The 20,711-nt window shown below is 37.9% G+C and overlaps 1 long non-coding RNA gene across 1 annotated transcript in view; it reads left to right on the top strand.

Moving 5' to 3' along the window:
- The first annotated feature begins 10,299 nt into the window (after positions 1-10,299).
- The window catches only part of LOC142602323 (uncharacterized), a 48,870-nt gene continuing 38,458 nt past the window's right edge, over positions 10,300-20,711 (top strand). The window contains exons 1-2 of the long non-coding RNA XR_012836022.1: positions 10,300-10,553; positions 17,749-17,919. This is a non-coding gene — a long non-coding RNA (uncharacterized LOC142602323). The remainder of the gene's footprint in view (positions 10,554-17,748; positions 17,920-20,711) is intronic.

Genomic DNA, 20,711 nt, shown 5'->3' with positions numbered 1-20,711 from the left:
GCTGATTTCCTGACTTAGCAGGAAGGTATTGTTCCAATGAACTAATAAGGATAGTGCCATATTTTTGCAGGCAGAAGTAGCAGCATCTTTGCTGTCTTCAAATGATGGCAGGTCTAATTGAAGGATCCCAGCATGAGTACTTGCATGAACTTTTGGACTTATTTCATGACAGCCTTGAAATGTATTCCTGCAGGAAGAACCTGGAGTTGCTGCAAACTGCGCTTCTGGTCCATCTGGACTAGCACACTGTAAAAGAAACCTACTTTTAGGAGTTACAGAACTGGTGAAGTTTCCCAGGTATTTGATACAGTTTATAATTAGTTAAATGGAGGTGAGAGAAAACACACTATGGAGTGAAAGCATTTATTTGGGATACCATGGTGTTCATGAACACTAATGTTAATCTGATTTACCTGTGGTTTTGCATACATGTTATTCCTGTGAGAAAATCTTCCTGAGGCACCTATTCCTCTAAATCCTTTCCCTCCACAATTTTTAATTGGAATTATTTGCTTATTTGTGCTGGTTCAATTTCTTTTTTTTCTTTTGTTTCAATACATTCTCCTATCTTGACTATGTGTTTAATTCATGGCTTGCTCTGGGTAAATTAATACACCCTCAAGCTATTATGGTTTCTATGGCAGACTTCAGTTTGACCTTACTACTTAAGCTTTTATTCCAACCTCTTTGAAGGTAAATCATATAAATTTTTGTGATATGTTCTGTGTAGTTTCATTTCAAGAGCCATAGTAGGCTTTGCATTGTCTTCAGTGCTACTCTGCTTGTAAACTGCAGTAAAACTCTTAAATGTGTGGGTTTTTTTCTGAAGCCCATTGTCCTTCCTGTGCTACTGCTACACCTTTCCTGCTTAGAGTACTAAACTTTTTCATTTCCAAATTATTTTCTTCCAAATTTCAATTTTTTGGAATAGCCTCTTGATCAATATCAGAGGTAAAGAAACTGATACCCCCTAGCAATTTGCTCTGTCTCTGAAGAAGAAGTCCCCAACACATTCCATAAACTTGTGGATAGTGTGCCCTGCTGTTTTGCTGCCTTAATAGGTGTCTAGGTAGCTAAATTGCTTTAATTACAGTAAGATTCTGCCATGGGCCTACTTTTATCAGTTATAGTGACGTATTATGCAGGTATTGCCTACTTCAAAGATGATTAAATAAATTATATTTGACATTTGCGGATAAACATTTTGCCTCCACTCTTCCCTAAGACTTGTAGCTGTCATCATTTAGGAGAGCTCATAGTTACTGGCCGTGAAAGGCCAGACAGAGCTCCTGCCAGAGCCATTAAAATCTTCTCTTTGGTCAGCCAGCAGACTAGCTGTTGAACAACTTGAGGCCCTCCCTTCCCCCAGAGACTAGGTATATTGTTACTGCCGTGCTTCCAGTCGCTTCTGCAAAGAGGAGAAAAAGGAATCGGAAATGTTTAGTCTCTTACGTGATGGTATAGGAGGAACTAAAGTACTTGGCTGGCAAGGCAGAAAGCTTGATAAGTATTCAGTTTCTGTTTAAACTGTATTGATTGCTGGCCACATGATGACTTCTGTGGAATCTGTGTTCTTAAGTAACTATCAGGTCTGAGGAGCAGGACCGAAGGTTAGTTTGCAGTGTTAAATAACCTTGTCTGAAAGGATGTGTAGCTTTTGAAATTTCCAAAATAATCTAGGTTGTCAAAGTAAAATAGCAAAGGTATCTGCAACTGACTTTTTTGGCTGAATTTTCTTCCTCTATTGAGCAATTATGTCTGTAGACAAAAAAAAAAAATAAAAATCCTGAGAGCTCCACAAAGGAGTGGCTGCCAAATACAACAAGGGTTTCCAGTACAAATCTAGAAAGCCAGGCTTCACTCAGCCTTATGGCAAATGCTGAAATCTTCTTACACCTGCATTTTGTTTCAATGGGTGTGTTTCAGGCCCACAGAAGTAACGAAGTGTTAACTTTGTGGATTATGATTTTTCAGTTTAGATTAAAAAAAAAACACAACAAAACCAAAAGGCAAACGGTGTAAGAGACTACCACATTAAATGATTTGATAGAAATTTCATGCAGTTTGCTTTTACTTGGATGCTGCTATTTATTACTAAGAGTCCACAAGCAAAAGAACTGTAGTAATACTGTATTTCTAAACTATTTCCATGGGCAATGCTGCAGGTTCTTCCTATTTTTTGTTACTTGAAGCTGATAGAATGTTAGCCAATGAAAGGTAATTTCTGAGTGTCACTCTTTTAATGTTGTAACAAGAAGCATTTTTGTTTCCATCACACTAGCAGACCTTGCTGGTTGTGTCTGGTAGACAGGTATCTGGCAAAAACTGATTAGTCAGATAATTTTCCTTCTTGTTCTCTTTTTTGGGTACATGTGTTGATGCCATAAGAAAGATTTCTTACTCTTCTTGTCCCCTGTTTTGTGGTAGTAAGTCTTTTATGGATGTGTGCAGGAGGAGTAGTGTTTGATTTATAGGTATGTGGAAGAAACTGAAACATAAGCTGGAATAAATATGAAAGTTCTGTAACAAACCCTTCTGATGTGGACTAAAATCAACAAAAATATTTCTCTCTGAAACATACTATCTATATTTCAATTGCAAGCTAGACTGTTTGCTGCCTTGGAAGCCCAAAGGAAATAAGTAAGGTTTATACTTACTTTGTCACACTTTGGATTACGCAGGCTTCCAGTACACAGCCTACTTTGATGCAGGATGTCCAGATGTCACAAACACAGTCCCCTGGAATAATCTTGAAAAAAAAAAAAATCACTAAAGCTTTAATTTCCTTTCTTATTTGTGGATGCATATGTAATAATAATTTTGCTTCAAAACTTCAAGGTGAAAAATAGGTTTTGGTATCTATCAAACATTTAATTCAAATGTATTAAATATTTTATGCTAGATTCTTAAGAGGCATGTTAATGTTAGGTACAGAAGGATGAAAAAGAACCTCCTCTGCTCAAGGACAAGAGGAAGAATTTTTATGGAATTAATTAGTTTTTGTCTCACTGTGTTTTTGAAAGCTAGAGGACAGCTGAGTTTTCCAGCAGCAAAAGAAGCAACGTATAAAAAATAGCAGAGGAGCCAAGACAGGAAAGCAAGATAGTGTGAAGATAGAAATATCAACGGTCTTTTCTTTTGACAATATTAAAAATATGTTAAACTAAAACTAAGAGCAGGCATGATGTTGGTAAGGCATATGCTCTCAGGTAATAAGGTTAATACTGACAGAGAAGACCTGTTTGCCAGAACCTTGGCAACAGTGTTTTGTGTTTGCTAAGGCAAAAAAAACCCCACCAAAACCTAACAGCAACAGAAACCAAACCAAAACAAACCCCCAAAAGACAAAAAGTGGTCTAAATTTTTTAAAAGCCTAAATGAGGGAGACAGGAGGAGGGAAGGAAGGTGCTAGACACTCTTTGTCTAGGAGGACTAATTAAATGTCTGAAAATGAATGAAGACGGAAATAAGGTAGAAGATTAATTTCTGTGCAGCTGTTTGGTTTAGTGGTTGGGTTTTTTGGGGGTTTTTTTGTTTTGTTGTTTGATTGGTTGGTTTTTGTCTTGGTTGGCCTTAGAAATCCTGGTTTCTGTCCAAACTGTTAAAGTTATGGAGTTGCTAAAGCAGAGAACCTCAGAGGGATGAGGGATGGATGCTAGTTTAACTGCTGTGCAACTGTCAAGAGTGTGCAACCTTGTTTCTGCTCACCTACAGCTTTCTCTGAGACAGTCTCCTGTGATCCTTAGAGGAGCTGTAGAATATGATTGACTTACGTGACTGCTGTCCACTCCTGCTTGGCAGCTGCCCACTGTTCTGGCAGCGGGCTGAGGGAGAAGCAAGCAGAGGAACAATTTTTTCATTTTTTCCACTGAGCTAACTGTTGAGCACCTTATGTTACACACATTAATAAATTAGCTCTCAGAACATGACTGTGAGGAAGCTATAATTTATATACAGCAATAGGATATATGTTTAAATATACACTGTGTAGATACTAATAGCTGCTTAATAAATAGTCACCATAGCAGGTGCTAGGGTGTAAGAGCTTTAGGAAGAGTACACCTGTGATATATATTAGGGAACCTGCATCATATCATACTGTTCCCTGTTGGTTTTGTTCACCTTTGCCTATTTACATGGTTTCAAAATCCATTCCTCTACTTTCTTTGTGCCAGCTCCTGGTTTTGGATTCAGGGGACAGCCCTGATTTACATGAAGTCAACTCCTAAGTCATACTCCCCACACTCTGGAAGATGCTTTGGCATGGAAAAGAGGAGTGGCTGGAGACTATTGAGTCATACCCAGCTGTTAAGTAAAATTTATGTTGGTCAGTTAATTGAAAACAAAATAGCAACATTTTTGTTTTGAATGAACTACTTAGTCTTCTACCTCCCTTTCATGAAAATAATGGTGTCCTTCAACTCATTTCCAGTCGTGCTCTTTAGTTCCAGGAGACCTTACCAAAACTAAGGAGAATGTTGGGAATAACTTGCCATTTGCCTAAAGGCTTAACTTTTCTTTTAAGCCTGTCCCCTGGCAAACATAGGATCTGCTTTCCAGAATGTGACAACATATTTTTTAAAGGAAAGAAATACTAATTACTAACTGCTCAAGCAAGAGGTCTTCAAGGCAGTCTTCCATAAAACCTGAATGAATTCCTTTTAGTCCTCTCTACACAATAGTATTCTCAATTTCAGCAAATTTGAGGGGAGTCTACAGATATTGCGTAGTCAAGGGTCTTGAGACTATGGATTTAATTTCAAGAAAAGTAAAAATACCCTAAAATCTAAAGCACCAGCCAAAACCTATGGAGAAGCCAGAATTGTTCACAATTCCATTCAGCCTTTAGGAGTACAGCTGAGACTCGGAAAGATTATTTCTCCAAGACAAAATATTTTGTTTGGAGAAGTATATCACTTCTTGTTCTGTACTGAGACATAAATGCCAAAATATTTGAACTTTAAAGTGTATGGTGTTTAGGTAGGAGAAGGGCAAAGTCTGTATCTCATCCTAAATAAACTAGCTCCTTCTAGGTGTGCATTACTCTGTGTTTCCTACATTAAGTCCTTCTGAGGTGAAAGAGATACAGTAGCTGTTAACAAGAATGGCATTCAGTAGTTAGTAGTTCTCTAGCAGTGAATCTGTTGTGTTCCTTTTGTTCTTTTGTGAATGATAATGAGCTATTTGTGGATTGAAAAAAAGAGACACCAGACTGCTGTGTTTAACTTGCAGGTAAAATTTTGACGTGAACATACACTGGGAGCCTAGAGAGACTCTGGTTAGTGTGTATACTTTAACATGTATTCTGTAAAGGTACCTTACCTACATCGGTCATGACATATCCCACCTTCTCTGAGTGGTGAAACTTGTAGTTTACCAGTATTCTACATATAGATTACTTGTTGTCTTGGTTTTGGCTGGGATAGTGTTAATTTTCTTCCTAGCAGCTGGTTAGTGCTGTGGTTTGGATTTAGGATGAGAATAATGTTGATGACACACTGATGTTTTTAGTTGTAACCTAGCAGTCAAGGACTTTTCAGCTTCTCGTACTGCCCTGCCAGCGAGAAGGTGGGGGGTGCCCAAGAAGCTGGGAGGGGACATAGCCAGGACAGCTGACCCCAACTGGCCAAAGGGATATTCCATACTGTATGATGTCATGCTCAATATACCACTGGGGGAGCTGGCTGTGAGGGGGTGTGGCTCAGGAACTAGCTGAGCATTGGCTTTGGGTGGTGAGAAATTGTCCTGTGCGTCACTTGTATATTCTATTATTATTATTATCATCATCACCACCTTCCTTTGCTGTCCTATTAAACTGTCTTTATCTCAGCCCATGAGTTTTACCTTTTTCTTTTTGATTCTCTCCCCCATCCCACTGGGGGCAGGGGAGTGCACGAACTGCTGTGTGGTTATTTTAGCTACCAGCCGGGTTAAACCATGACACTTGGGCATATAAACTATTCTTTAATATTTTAGCTTTAGTTATTTTGAGCATCTTAAAGTTTGAGTCTGTTTCCAGTATTTACTCAGGGTGATGTCTAATAGAACTGACCCTCCCAGAGAGTAAAAGAAGTATCCAGCCCTTGTTATTTTTAAGGTGTTGCCTAAATCCATTTCAAAGCCAATTCTTTAGAGGAAAGCAAAGTCGTAATTCATCTGCTGAATAGGAATAACTTTTTTCTAGTTATAGCGGAAAAAGCATTCCATCATGTTGTTAGACCAGCCAAACAAATCTGCTACACGTTATTAATCAAAATAATATATGGGCTTTTAGTAGGAAAAAGAGAAGACTTGTATTCCTGCTGAAGGAGGTGTCCTGATGTTTTTAGCTATACCCACAAAATAGGTATTTTTATTAGTGACTGTATCAGTGGGGGAGGATTTAATTGTTGTCTATTTTTTTTTCCTGAGGTCTTATTTGAAAATCAGTGTGAAGATTACAATATTTTTAGAAAACAAAGATTTTTGCTTATTTTGCATAATCCAGACACAGAATATCTTCCTGTATTGGAATCCTCTACAATGGATTTGCACATGCAGAATAACAGCAGTAATGTTAGAATAAGGAGGCAGATTGAAAATGAAAGTAATTTGTAAATCGCAAACTTCAGACTAGTTCAGTTGTGAAGGCAGTTTTATGGGATATGCTTGCAAGCAAACACAGACAAGAGAAAGTACAGAAATTTCAGGAGCAACACGCTATACTTGCACAACCATCCTCATGACGTTGCTTTTTTCACATTGCACTGCTCTTCACTAAATTATGCTGGGCATTATTGGAAAACACCTGAAGGACAACGCAGTCATTGGTCACAGCCAACACGGGTTCGTGAGAGGAAGAGCCTGTTTAACAAACTTAGTTTCCTTTTATGAAAAGGTCACCCATCTAGTTGACCAAGGGAAGCCAATTGATGTCATTTTTTTAGATTTCGGTAAAGCTTTCGATACTATCTCTCACAGTATCCTTCTGGACAAAATGTCCAGCATACAGTTTGACAAAAACAGTGCAATGGGTGAGCAACTGGCTCACGGGTCGGGCCCAAAGAGTTACGGTAAACGGGGTTACATCAGCCTGGCGGCCAGTCATTAGTGGGGTTCCCCAGGGCTCCATTTTAGGGCCAGTTCTTTTTAATGTTTTCATGAACGACTTGGATGTAGGACTGGAAGGTGTTGTGAGCAAGTTTGCAGATGACACCAAATTGGGCGGAGCTGTTGATTCTGTCAGGAGTGGAGAGGCCTTGCAGAGAGATCTGGACAGATTGGAGAACTGGGTAGTCACCAACTGCATGAGGTTTAACAAGGGCAAGTGCTGGATTCTGCACCTGGGAAGGGGCATCCCTGGCTATACATACAGACTGGGCGATGAGATGCTGGAGACCAGCCGTGCTGAAAGGGACTTGGGGGTCTTGGTCAACAGCAAGTTGAACATGAGTCAACAGTGTGCCCTGGCTGCCAGGAAGGCCAACCGTATCCTGGGGTGCATCAAGCACGGCATTGCTAGCCACTCTAGGGAAGGGATTGTCCCACTCTACACCACGCTGGTGCGGCCTCACCTCGAGTACTGTGTGCAGTTTTGGGCGCCACAGTGCAAAAAGGACATGAAACTACTGGAGAGTGTCCAAAGGAGGGCAACAAAGATGGTGAAGGGTCTAGAGGGGAAGGTGTATGAGGAGAGGCTGAAGTCCCTTGGTTTGTTTAGCCTAGAGAAGAGGAGACACAGAGGAGACCTCATTGTGGCCTACAGCTCCCTCAGGAGGGGGAGCGAAGGGGCAGGCGCTGATCTCCTCCCTCTGGTGACCAGCGATAGAACCCGAGGGAACAGCATGAAGCTGCAACAGGGGAGGTTTAGGTTGGATATCAGGAAAAGGTTCTTCACCGAGAGGGTGGTCGGGCACTGGAACAGGCTCCCCAGGGAAGTGGTCACAGCACCGAGCTTGACTGAGCTCAGGAAGAGTCTGGACAATGCTCTCAGTCATATGCTCTGATTCGGCTGGTCTGTGTGGAGCCAGGAGTTGGACTCGATGATCCTCTGGGTCCCTTCCAACTCAGGATATTCTATGATTCTATGAAATTATTTGTATGATCTTTGCAGTTCACAGACTCCATGTATGAGCACCAAACATTTTTTGTAGAAAGGTTTGGGATTTTCCAGCAAAATGCTCTTAAATACAGATATTTTGCATTCTTGCCTCCATCTGACTTTGGTCAGTAGTAGGATTATTTTCTCTTAATTCCCTGTTACTTTCTAAAAATATAGCATTTTAAAAAGGACACTCAAGTATTAGATACCTAAAAGAATAGCTTTGTTTTGTATTTATGAGGCTTTTACTGAAAGTAAATGAAAATAGATGTATCTTATTTGAGTTTTAAGAATGATCATTTTAGCTGATATTTCAATTCTTCTTGGTTCAAAGCTTTCAAAATACAGAATGCAAAATATAATTATGCATGTCACTATTTTCAGTCTTGCTATATGTACATAGGTTGGGTGATTGAAAGTCACCTACAGAGACCAGTTCTGTCTCAGATGACTAGACAGTGGGAAAATAATCAATATAGATTTGTCCTATACATGTGATCATTTTCTGACACCTGTTGTTGGTCATTGTTGGTGACAGGATAATTGGTCCATCAATGTGTTATTAAAAGTGATATTAAAAATATTTTTTGTTTCCTCATTCTTGCTTTAGTACCCTACACATAGTAAACTAAACACACATTTTCTTGTTGAAGAATGTTTTCAGTATTCTCAAGGGTAGCAATATTTTTATATTGAAACCCTGCCTTCTAACTACAAGCTATTTTTCTATCTCTTGAAGCTACTGTGAGGTACTTGAGAGATGCTGAACGTGCTTGTGGAATATATCTCCTTGAGTCTGCAGTGGATTCTTTTCAGTTTTCTGTTTTATTTGGTTGTAATTTCTTGCAAACTTAGCTGGTATTGCTCTGAAAAAAAGAATACTGAAAAACAGTCATCTATCTGATCATTTGTGCTTAATCTCTAATATATGTGCACTGTCTTGGCTCTTGCCTATGTTTGTGCCTTTGGCTAATGGGACCAAAGGGTTTAGCTTTGTGTTCTAGGCTCTGTTTCTTAATAACAAATAGGCAGTAAGTTAATAAAGGTAATAACAAAGACCACGTGCTGCTACATTATCCAGCTAGTGCCTGGGTGCTCTCCAGTCTCTAGCCGTCTTGTTACATGTGACAAATAATGGGCAACTTTGCAAGCTGTAAGATGGTTATTGTACTCTAACACTCTCCAGTGTACCTGGTCAGCACTTACCCCCTGAATAGAAATAACAACCTGGCAGTAACTTCACTTTATTCTTTGCTGGCTGGAAGGTCTGCTGCTGCTCTGGAGAAGAAGTAACAGCAGCATTTGTCAGGAGCAGGAAGGCAGAATAAACATGGCTGATGGCCAAATCTTCCCTCATTTTTGTTGTTTGGCGCTCCTCTAGAAGTCTCTGTCAGCGCTCACTTTCCTTTCTATTGCACAAAACATCGGATGTTCCCTGGTTAATAGCATTAAGGATGGAATTTGTCATGTGAAGCAAATGATGATTTCAGCTCAAACGGTGCCTTAACTTTAAGGGTTACTCAATTCCTGCTTCACTTAATTTACTAAAAGCACTGAAGCTACTCAGTTTGTAAATGAAACAAATAACAAAGTCTTCCAGCAGTACCTGTACAGAGACAACTGGAAAAGTCAGGTGATGTTATCAGTCAGTGTCATGCTTTGTTAGTCACTGGCATGTGTCAGCCAGGTAGTAAAGCTCTTAATCAGGAAACTAAAGTTTCCTCTTCTTTTGTTTTTTGATTCTTTACATATATTTTTTTCAGAATATGCAGAAATAAGATTATTGATTAGCCTTCAATAATTAAACTTTAACTTCAAGACACCATGGCATCTGAACTGTAGAGATTTAATTATTCATGCCAAAACAAAAAAAACTCAGCCCCAAAAGCAGAAGAAAAATCACAGTGACATTTTCACATTTGTTAAGAATTGCTGTGTGAAGGTTCTTTTTTAAAAAAGACAACCACCAAACATTTCCATTTTAGTATGATGAAATAAACTACTGTGTAAATGTAGTCATCACAATTTTAGGATATCCTTGCTTTGAAATGTATTGCTTTAAAAGTCTAATTAGATCATTTTGATTTGTGTGTTCTGCCTGTGTCAGGTCACAGGCTTTGTACGTTAGCACAGTTTTTCTCCAGGAAGTAACCAAAGCAAGGGAAAGGAAATACTTCAGCCCTAAGTATCTGAAAGCACACTTTAGTGACCATCTCTTTTCTTCATGAAGGAAGAGGATGGAGGAAAAGGAGATGGGAGGCTGACGGGAAATGAAGTAATGTGTTAGTTTGCATTATGGTATTGGAATGTTCTCAGTTTAATGCACTTACTGGCAATAATTCAGAAAAGTTAGCTCTATCATTTAAACAGTTCTCTGGATCTCTCTGAAGCTTTCCCCCTTGCATTATGGACATCAGTGCCATGTAACAGTAAGAACTTGTCAGCCATGTCTTTCCCCCGTGCTACACAAAAGGTATGTGCATCAGCATTTGCGGTAGAGTGTGATACTTTTCTTGAAGTGGGACTTTGTTGACACCTGGAGTCGACAAAGTTACTACCTGGGTTACTATCTTCTTTTTTTAAAACATCATTCAGGTGTGTGATGTATATAGTTGGGATCACAAGTAGGTGTGCTCCTAAGAAGGTACATCTAAGAAAGTGTTCTATGAGTCCATCTCTCCCCAAAGATAGATACAATGAGAGGCAGCAAATCATCTGTGCTAGCTAGTACCTTCACTTCTGCTGTCTAGGATATCTTCTGACTACTCTACTGCTGTTGTGTACATCATTACAGTAGTTTAAAGGGGATTGTTTCTGTAAGTGGCTGGAGTGAAAGAAGAATTTTGCACTACTGTCTTGACTATTATTTTTGCCTAACATGTTTGAGATGGATGGAAATAGAAAGCTCCTACTCCTAGGTAAATTAATATTGGTATATTTCAAACCTCTTTTGAAAAACCTTTTGTCAGTTGACTTACAGGTAGGTTGGTTTGTTTATACAATACAAGTCAGCCATAAATATTTAAAATGTATGTTAACAATACCAAAGATGAGTTGATACATAGTTTTTTAAAAATCTCTGTTCCTTTTGGTTGCTCATTAGAATTGCTTGATCAATATATTTAACAAACTATTTGCCTTGAAGCTGTCAGTTGTCTGTTCTGACCTGTTAGCTGTCTACATTGAGGTGTCCCAGATATCATGTGTTGACTTAGCTAATGAGACCATGAAATATTTCTGTATGAAAATCTAAATTTTTGGGTTTTATTTTTTGTCATGATTTTCATCATTATGAGCCAGTAGTAGCTCGTGGTTACATGAACAGTTCAGAAATGACGAACTGCTGATGCATTTTCTGTCTCTGACTCAGGCAGCTTTTCGTTGTCAGGCTTGAGAATTTGTAGTTCTTCACCAGCATCTGTTAATGCCTCTGTAGATCAGCAGTGAAAGATGTATTTTTCTTTAACCTGTCACTTGCTTTCGCTTGAGCTGGTATACTCTACATTATGAGTAAACTAGATAAATAGTTAACTCTGCTGACTTTTCCAATATTACAGCTACTTTAATTAGCTAGCATCACCTTAGTTCGAAGAACACTTCTGTTGGCCTGTGTATATTTGGGCAAGATCATTGACAGAAATGTTTTTTCTAGAATTCTTAGTACTTCTTGCTGACAGTTTTAGTACCACATATGCAATCTTCTTTTTCAGAAATTCTACTAATCTTCTGATTCATAAATCTAAACTAAAGCTCTTCTGTATTTATCTATTACCTGGCCTTGCTATGAAAAAGTGCAGAACCTCATGTCTATGGCATGTTTTTTTAAGTTAAGAGGAAAGGAATCATATTCATAAAGCATTTGCCAAAGCATGCCTTTGAGTTATTTTTGTCCATCTCTGCTCAAGCATGCATGTGCTGTGAAATGAGTGTTTTGAGCATGAAAATGGATTTTTGGCAACTTGTCTCCTGACCAGCATCATCAAGTACACTTTTTAAAAGCTTTTAATCCTTTTTCCCCTTTTGTACAGCATTCCGTAAGAGATTCCATTTTGAAGGAACACTGAATTTTTTTCTGTATTTTAGTCCTAGTTTGATGCTTTATTAAGCTTTTTTTCAAGCACCTTTTCAAGAGCCTTGCCACTCTTTAACCTTGTGTTACAGTGAATTAAAATAGAACTGCATGAGAGAACATCAGTAGAATAGTGCTTTTGCTAAGTATTACAGTTGCATCGATTTATTATATTTTTATTGCTTCAGTTGCACTCAGAGAAATTCTGGGGAGGTATCTGGTATTCTTGTCATGCTGCACACTTGTTTTTCTGGAGTTTAAATGCTCTTAAACTGTCTATACTTTTAGTTGTTAAGGATCTACAGCATTTCTCAGTAAAACAGATGCTGTACAACAAATCCCATTTATAAGGTGGCATAGCTTGCTTCTGTAATCACGTGTTTCTGGTTTGGATAACAGCTTAAGTTCTAGATGTGTATGTTTTATATTTTTAATGAGTCTGCTGGAGTGGCAGCCATGACATCAGTCCAAAACAGAATTACATAGTCACTGGAAAATGCACACTTTGAACTGGCCAGCAGTGAGAGAAAGAGAGAGTGTGTTAGACTGTCAGAGTTTATGCTGTGGAACAGATAAAAGGCCAAATGTAGCAACTGCCAGTTAAATGATTTCTAAAATAAGCCAGTGGATTTTTTTCAGCTGAAAGGTCAATTTTTCCAGAGCTCCTCTAATCTTGTACTTACAGTTTCTGCTTTAGAAACACTACTGCAAAGCAGAGACAGCAATACATAATCCAAGTTTTATCTCATTAATGGAGTTTTTATTTATATATATAAAAAACATATAAAATTTTAAAATCACTATTATTGCAGCATGGGGGACTATGTGTCAACAAAGACAGCCTGAGTCATTGAGACAAGCACTGGTGAATTTATTTCTTAAGCCTCTGAGGAGACTTGGGAAATCTGTGGCATCTCGGACAGCTCTATGAGGCCATGAAAATGGGAGTGACATCAAGTCCTAGAGCTGGAGATAACTTTCAAGTATTGAAGACTTGGCTTACTGCACATCTCTGGAAGTGCTGATTTGGGACAACTGGCAATGACTCCCTCTGTCTCTCACCATGGAGTTAGCCAGAGAGTTCTCAAATCTTTTCCAGAGAATTTTTGAATATTTTTTCTTCAACGTTAAAATTTAAATTACGTGAAAGTTATGAAAATGCATCTTAGATCTGTATACTATCTGTCCTACTGTGGTCTGTTCCCATTGCTTCAGTTACAGAAGGGAAGTTGCTGTTGCTTCACAATTCTGAATAAATGAGGATAAAGCATTTAACAAAAACCCATTGCATTTCAGTTTGGAGTTGAAATCTATTTATCTGAATCAGCTGCGACTTGCTCACATTTTACAAAGCTTAGGCCAAACAGGATTTAAAAAAAAAAAAACAACGAACATTTTTCATCTCTACCAGCCTTTGGAACATTCTGTGCTATTTCTTACAGCTCTTTCCATCCACAGTGTATTCAGTGGCAAAAGATGTGCTATTACAGCTAAAAATATACTTCTGGTTTTGTAATCTCACTTCTGGTTCCAGCAAAAATCACAATGCAAATGTGAAGCCGAACTTTGCCATGGGTTTGTAAAAGATTTTTTATTTAATTTAGTAATTAACCTCTTCTTTCCTTCAGAACCAGCCTCCAAAGATAGTTTTCAAGTCAGACTTGAGAGATATGTATTATAAGTCATAGCCTGCTTTCTTTGAAAGTGTAGGGTTATAGAGTCCATGACACATCTTGTGTTTTGCCCACATTAGTATGTTTTTGCTTTTTGTTAAAGAGCAGAGCTTTAAGTAGTTTTACTAGCAGAAGGAGCTTTATCAGCTGACAGTGAAATTCCTCAGTTTAATTATTAGGATGCATGTGTACCACTGAACTTTATATCAGTGTTTCTAATTAGTATTTTCCAATTACCATTTTCCCTTCAATGTTTAAATCTTTCATACATTTGGACTGTCATATTCTTCTTGCTTCCTCAGTTTTTCTTACAAGAAACCGTAGAGATATTTTAATTTTTCCTCTATAAACCTTCACTTAGTTTATTCTTGGTTTTTTTCCTCTGATTTTGCCCAGCCTCCCCCCCTCCCCCCAGTTTAATTTCTGCTACGCCAGAGCTGAACTGGTTGTGTGATGCTTTCTCAGAAAAAACCACTAGGGCTGACAAAAAACTAGTACAATGATTTTACTTTGTTTCCTCTTGAAAGTTTAGGAAAAAAAATTTTAAAAAATTAGGATGGTCTCATAATATAGGAATTTCCATTAAGTGTTCTTTTTTTATAGATGCCATATAGGCAGCCCACCACACTCAGCACATAACTATTCACTTGTTGCAAAACTGCAGGAGCAATCAGCAGGTCATCCTGTACATCACTGAAGGTGCTTTCATTTCTTAGCTTTTCTTTAAATGTGTTTTACCATAGGACTAGTGATATCTTTTTGAGCAAACATCTTTAATTCGGGCTTCTATTATATACTGTAGCTTCTAGCTTTCATTTTTTAATCACTATTCAGTTGATTTTGGTTTTTTTCCCCAAAAATACAATAAATCAAGTCTGCTCATATAATACAGATTTTTAGACCCTGATGGACCCTATACATGAAGTTGCCAAGCAACTAACAGCCTTTTAAGTGTTCATACACTGTAGGTTTAACCTCCATCAGCTTCATATACATACAAGCAAAGCTTGGTTGGATACATACCAGCAGCTTTCCAAGACATTAAAATGAAACAAGCTTTTGAACCTCTTTAATAGGCTGTTACAGAGCATTTTGCCTTTCTATTGCCCAGCCTCTTGGCTCTGTTCAGGATTTATTTTCAAACAAGAGTTGATTTACCATACTGCAAATAACAATTATTTAGTGCTGAGGGAAAACTTTCTCCCTGTTTCAAGGTTGCTTCACAAATCATTTGGATAGATTGGAAGCACAGAAAGACAAAATTTGGAGAAGCTTTGTTGCAAGGGAATGGAAAGATTGAGTTGAGTGGGTTTGGGTTTTTTCCCCTTAATAGGGACTATAAAACTACAGGAGGAGAATAAAACTGGATAAACATTAGTAGACGCTCCAGAGATTATGTCCAACTAGTTTTGATGCCATAAAAAGAAATCCAGGAACCATCTAAAGCTCTTGTCAGGCGAAGAAAAATACCCCGAAATTCAACTCTGAACTTCATTGATATTCCTTGGAACAGCATAGACAAAGTATATAGCATAGCAGCTGCCACTGCTTTGTAAATCCACAAGAACTTTATTTACCCATTGATTTCAAGTATTTATAAAAGTTCTTATCTGAATGAATGGAAAGCATTTTCATGGGCTTGTGTCTTCCTCCTGTAAATTTTCAATATGCCAGTGCTAGCCTATGCTTAGCAGAGGTGCTTATATTTCTCTCATACCATCTTCTGCACTATCTCCTTTTGCCATGTTATGACTGTAATTCTGAGTTTGAGGACTTACTACTAAGTAGTTTTATTGCATGCTTGGTGTTAACACAACTATTTTACTCTTGCTTATGATGAATCAGCTATTGAGCTCAAAGTTGCACTGATGCTAGCAGTTTACAAAAGTGTGTTGCAGGACCATTTCATCACAAAAATAGATTTACCACCAGAATAGTTGGGTATGTGAATGCTAAACTGCCACCATAATAAGTGCTTTTTGAGAAAGACAAGTAATAAGGGGTTTCTAGTAGATCTCTCCATCTGGTTATGCTTATGGTCCTTTTTGAAAATGAAACAATGCATGGCGTTCTCATGATAGAATTTCCCATGAAAAAACCTACCAGCAAAGCCTAGGTTTCTGCTATTGGAAATTATTACCTGTTTCTAATAAGTAGGCAATGTCAGATAAAATATTCACATTTTTTAAAAAAAATTAATTGTGCAAAGAAGTCATCTCTGGAGAAAATACCGAGCTTTGAAATGTAGTAGGAGTTAAGTTTTGAGAAATATTGCTGCACTTTGCTCTGTGACAGGGCCAATAAGAAAAATGAAGAAGTATGAATCGTATGAAGAAGTATTTTCTGAAGTTGAATTTCCTAGTGTGTGACATCATTGGTTTTGACATGGGATGCGTGCTATAATATCTGTGCCTTAGTGTACCAGACACTTGTGGATCTTTTCGGAGTTAGTTTCTGGAGAGGTTAATGTTAGATTTTACCCACAAAAGCAGATGAATTATGAGTTCTTTTGTGCAGTGAAACTTTATAACAATACCCAGAAACTGATTAATATTTGATTAATATTTTATAAAGCTTATATATATATATTGGATTTCTCTACTCCCAACTAATTCACTGGAAATTATGGAGAGGAGATGAAATTCTATAATATAAAAAAACCAAAAAGCCCCCTGGATTTCTTGTTTTACAGCCATTTGTGAAATCTGCCACCAAATCTGATCTAGCCATGCTGTTTTTCCGTAACACAAGGAAAATTATATGCACAAACGCTTACCTGTGTAACCTCTGAGTCCTACTGGAATAAATTGGGCACTGATAACTTCTACTATATGAAAGTATACTCCAATGAGTATCTAAAGGCAGCAGTTATTCTCTAGAACTCTTTGTTTTTAAGCACTAAAGCTGTTGATTGCATTCCCTCTCAGTTGTTACTTGGGGTTTGCACATGTGTGAAAAGAATGGAAATAATTGACTGGCTTTTGTGGAGTTGACTTTCTTCTCTGATTTGCTCTAATAATAATTAAAAAAAAGCTGAATTTATTCCAGGGCAGTGATTACCATGACAACAATAACTACAGATTTTCTCCAAAACTCAGTTTGAATTCCCCTCCTATCTCAGGCTTTGTTAGCTATGTGAATGATTGATGCTTTAATGAAAGGTTCATAAATTGATGACAGAAGAATGGTAACATATAAACTGGGCTGGATAAGGGTTAAAAAATTAGACTGTGCTTACGTACCAGATAGTTAGGTCTATGCCCATTAATAAATGTGGTATATGCAGTACAAGTTGTTTCTTAAAATCAAAACAAAAACCCTAACTACAAAGTTGTGAACTGTCTGATCTGCAAACCATATGTTGAATCTCTTTGAAGTTTTGTTTTTACAAGCAGCCCAATGATCTACAAGAGAATTTTTATAAAAATACAATAGAGCAGTAGTATTTGCTAGTTAAAGTAATATTTCTTAATCTGGATTGGATTTCTTTTTTCATTCTCAATAAAGCTAGGCTGTTTTACTAGGGTCTAGTAACGGTAAAATAACTTTTAAATGGTTTGTTTATATCACAAGTTTATGACGGATCTGTTTACCTGACTGACAAATCACTTATTTATATATTTTAGCTTCTTCTGTAGGTGCTTCTCAAGGCAGCCTAAAATGATGTGGAGATGCGGCTTTGTTTTAATCCGCATTATTCACTTCCAAAGTGACAGTTTTCTGATAAGCACTTGAGAAAGCATATGTGTATGTAAGATACGGGAAACAAATAAATAGTTTTCCCTACTTCTAATATAAGCTAGTAGAACTTACCTATTTTTCACGGTCTGGACTGCAATGTCAAAGCAAGCTTAACAACTCTTCTTTTAACCTCCTGTGATGGCATAGTTCATCCACATATTTGAAACTCTCTCCATTGTTTGTAGGAGACCAATGAAGTAATTGTATATTCAGAGAGAAGAATTATCGATGTCATTCTTTAACTGGACTATGATCACCATTTGTCTTAACTACATAGATTAAGGACCATCAAGAACAGTCTCAAAATTCTCACCTTTCTTCAGGCACTAAAATGAATATTTTTTTTCTGAAAACTGGTAAGTAAAAATGTTAAGCTTGCAGAGATTTGTTTAGATTTAAAAAATTAAGTAAATCAAACGGTCACTTGAGTGCATGAATGTATGCTGTTAATTTCATTTTCTCTTTTAAACTATCAAAATGCATATGTGCTTGTATTGCATGTTGGATTTAAAATCTCTTACAGAAAGACACAATATCTTAAAAATTCCCTCAAAATGCACATTAGTGGTGACTGCTATTGTAATAGGTAGGGTTTTCTCTTGTTCTTGTTGCCTTCTAATATCTAATGGCCGCAGAAATTTAATCCACTTCTCAAAAATCTTTGCTTTTATGTTTGTAAATCAAAACCATTTTTTAACAACAATATACTTCCAAGTAGTACCTCTCTGAAATATATCTACACCCTTAATTAATTTAATCCTGCACCAGAGGAACCGCATAGATCTCCTAATACCCAGTTGAGCAATTTTTAGTCTAAAGCCTCTTTTAAACTCTTTGCAGGATTTGAATAAAGGACCTAAAATATGTATCTAATAAAAAAAAAAACCTATTGTGGCCAAAGGAAATGTCTTTTATCTGCATTCAAATATTCCCTTCTGACCCACTCTTCTAGGCATCCATTAATTTCAGTATTTTTACAGGTGTGAAAGGTATGGTCGTCCCCCGTCGTCCCCCCCCCCCCCAAGCTCTAAATTGAAACCCAATAAATCATCAACAGCCTGGTAATTAATGTGGAAAATAGAAGTGGAACCATTTCTCTGAACACTTAAAAATGTTGAGTATGCTCAAAAGGAATCGGCATCTGAACTTGTCTGGCCTTGTCTCGCTATAGTCAGATAGTTGTTCTGTTGTCCTTAATGGCCCTTCTGTGTATATATCAATGCCAGGTAGCTTTGTGCTTCCCTGTAACTTATAAACTAACCTTTCAAGTTGGTTTTAAAGATGTTTGCTTGAATTCATGGTATTATATTTTTTCTTCATAAAACACACACATATAACTCCTTAAAAGTATTGGATGCTATATCTATGTAACAAGAAAAGTACCATCTGTGGTAGATTACAGAGCAGAACACACATGGTTCAAATAAGGGAAAAAATCCATTGTTTACTAAATTTTTATATTCTGCAACAGATGCCACATGAAACTCAGACTCTTTTTTTTCAGGCTTCTGTGTCAAATGTCAGAAAGTAAAGCAGGAGGAATGCATGAGTGGTAGTGGCAGAAAATGTAGTGTTGTATGTCTTATTTCTTGAAGTATGCTAGAAATCTGTTGTTTTCAGAAAGGGCAGCTGTAAAAAGGCAAGGAGAGAAATACTTTCCCTGACCATCTAGGAAATCAAACCTAGGACAACTCTAGCTATTCTCTGCATGTCACTGTGTTCACATGGATATAATAAAGCGTTCCGGACATGGATACGTTCCAGACTTTCATCCCCGCTGTGCAGCTTACTATTCAAGACACCTCTCACACAGCAGATGAGTTTTCCATTGCTATCAGCAGTCAGGTGACATGCATTGCCACCATCAGCCCACCTATTTTCATGGAAAGTAGCAAGAAAAGTCTCTGCAGCTATTACACTTCCTAAACTACTTGAAGCAGCTGTAAGGATATTTTATTTGCACATAAGTAGGGAAAAATAAAAAAGTCTGTTTCTCCCCTGTTTTTGGTTACATATAAAAAGGTGCTTTTTAAAAACAATATTTTACATTGGCGAGCATGCTGTGCCTCTGACTTAAGGGTCTGAAGCTTGCAAGGGCAGCAGACTCTTGGTTTCCCCTGGTATCTCTTGTAGATTTGTGCGCACTTTAACAAATTACCCTTGAACTAGTGTGCATCAGGGAATGCATGGATATGTCGAGAGAAGGTTTTGGAGGCGCATATTTGGAGGCATTTGAGGAAGTAGCCAAAGTGAAAATAGCCGCTGCTATGCGGCTGCTAAGGAACCAGCAGAGCTCTAAAAAAAAATTTTGAGAGTCTAACTTACAAGTATGGCTGAGCAAGGTAGATGATATAGGTAGTAGAGATGCAAGAACAATTTCTCTGCATACAGTCAACTTCTGAAGTCAGTGTGACTGGGTTTGAGTTTGGCTGTTCTTTTATGATCCCCATGGTATCATACGGCATTTAGGGCATGCACACTTGGAGGCCTGGTCTGAGATTCCTGGGTGCACAAAGCACAAACTTCTGGCAGAGTCGTAAGCCAGCTAGGGGCTTCTGCAAATGCATCCAAGGTTGGTTTAAAAGCACTCCAAGCACTTCTTGGACTTTAAGAGCTGGGTGACAGGTGGAGCTGTCTTGCTCTAAAACCCATCTAGAATGCTGAGAAACTAATGTGTGTGTTTTCATACACATTAATGTGTGGAACAGTTGATACTAAAGTGTTAAATCTCAGGCTAAAATCACATCCCAGTGAATTCCATGGAAACCCAACAATTTTAATGTTTATATTTGAGGTCAAGTTTAACTGAAATTGGTAAAACTGTGCTTAAAAAAATGAGCACAGTAGACTGAAGTTGGTCTCAGGATACTTACTATGGTTCCTATAAACTTTTTTAGACACCACTTGTGTATCTTGTTTAATAACTTCTTATTCAGAAGTCAGCTGTCCCACTGCAGAGAGTAGAGAGTGAGCAACAACGCCTCTCTTACTTCCATAGAGCCTGTTAAGGAGTTCTGAATGCCTCGGTGTGAGGCTTTCATGCCATTGACTAATAGGAAGGGCAAAAGTTTCACTCTGGCATTGTGTCTCTGCTCTGAGAACAGACCTGTAGCTGCCAAAACTGCCATCTCCTGGAGCCATGCCCATG

This window comes from Balearica regulorum, chromosome 6 (assembly GCF_011004875.1).
Source record: "Balearica regulorum gibbericeps isolate bBalReg1 chromosome 6, bBalReg1.pri, whole genome shotgun sequence".
In the NCBI taxonomy this organism is placed as follows: Eukaryota; Metazoa; Chordata; class Aves; order Gruiformes; family Gruidae; genus Balearica; species Balearica regulorum.
Note: the sequence above shows the minus strand (reverse complement) of the source record. Positions and strands in the feature narration are given on the sequence as shown.